Consider the following 1,460-nt stretch of genomic DNA (forward strand, 5'->3'; position numbering starts at 1 on the left):
CCTGGACTCCTGGGTCTGAGGGAGGAGGGGCCGGGGGGCCTGGACTCCTGGGTCGGAGGGAGGAGGGGCCGGGGACCTGGACTCCTGTGACGGGGGGGGGGGGGGGGGGCAGAGGGCACAGGGCACTGGACTGGCAGGTCCTGACTCCCAGCCCCTCCTCAGGAGCGCCTGGACCATGCTGCTGAGCGCCTACTGGCACGGTCTCCACCCGGGCTACTACCTGAGCTTCCTGACCATCCCGCTGTGCCTGGCTGCGGAGGGCCGGCTGGAGTCGGCCCTGCGGGGGCGGCTGAGCCCAGGGGGGCAGAAGGCCTGGGACTGGGTGCACTGGTTCCTGAAGATGCGCGCCTACGACTACATGTGCATGGGCTTCGTGCTCCTCTCAATGGCAGACACGCTTCGGTACTGGGCCTCCATCTACTTCTGCATCCACTTCCTGGCCCTGGCTGCCCTGGGGCTGGGGCTGGCGTTGGGTGGGGGCAGCCCTGGCCGGCGGAAGGCAGCCTCCCAGCCCACCAACCTTGCCCCGGAGAAGCTCCGGGAGGAGTAAGCTCCCGAGACGCTCCCTCTGCCAGCGGGTCCCGGGGATTCTGTGAACCAGGCTGCTGTCTCCTCCCCAGAAGGAGTCCTTACCTTGGCAAGGGTCCTGGAGAGAATTTCCTCTTCCCCAGCTAATACCCTGCCTGCCACTGAAGCAGACTTGCCCTCTGCCCAGGGGCCTCCAGTGGCCACTCTCCTCCTACAAAATCCAAGTCTTGTCCTGACAAGAGTCTCCCTTGCCCCTGCTCCGGCTTCGGGGTCTCCAGAGAGCACTGCACTTCCCAAGAACAGAAGGGGCCTATGAGCGGCAGGTTTGGGCAAATTCCCTTTCTGCATCCACAGTGTGTGGTTGGAGCCTGGGGGAGGCCCTGGGAGTCGGCAGCCTCTTCCTGTGTCTTTTGCTCTGACTTTAGCTCATCATGCCAATATTGCAGACTTGGAAGGAAGCATAAGCTTCCCATTTCACAAAGGGGAAACTGAGGCACGGGTGCGCAGGCCTGGGGACTGCCACTCCACGGCTTACATCTGAGTCACCTTGGGGCCCCAATGCTCCTGGCTCCCTCTTCTCATTCCTTGGCCTGTGACAGGTCACAGTGTGTAAATCTTTCCCAATAAAGTGTTGCACAAATGCCTCGTGTCTGTGCAAGCATCTGTGGATGACAAACACCGGGAGTCCCAGGTGAGGTGCAGCTGCCAGCCTGGCCCAGGAACCAAACTGTCAGGCCCGGGCACCACCGGGACTTCAGGTCCCAGGAGACCTTCCGAATCCCCAGCCCTGTGAAACTACAGGAAGTGTACCTAACTCCCTCCGGGCCACCTGCCGGCCAGGTACACACCTGCCCCGCCCCGCCCTTACCTGGGGCAGTGTCTGCCTGCTGGCCACTAGAGAGCCCAGCCTGAGGCCATGGAAGAAAACCCAA

At 62.9% G+C, this 1,460-nt stretch overlaps 1 pseudogene across 1 annotated transcript; it reads left to right on the forward strand.

Moving 5' to 3' along the window:
* The first annotated feature begins 37 nt into the window (after nucleotides 1-37).
* LOC116547983 lies at nucleotides 38-1,171 on the forward strand (annotated as a pseudogene). The gene has a single exon (XR_004267254.1). The product of XR_004267254.1 is annotated as a lysophospholipid acyltransferase 7 pseudogene (transcript).
* The last annotated feature ends 289 nt before the right edge of the window (nucleotides 1,172-1,460 follow it).

This window comes from Sapajus apella, unplaced genomic scaffold (assembly GCF_009761245.1).
Source record: "Sapajus apella isolate SASKATOON/1434 unplaced genomic scaffold, GSC_monkey_1.0 scaffold6006, whole genome shotgun sequence".
Taxonomy (NCBI): Eukaryota; Metazoa; Chordata; class Mammalia; order Primates; family Cebidae; genus Sapajus; species Sapajus apella.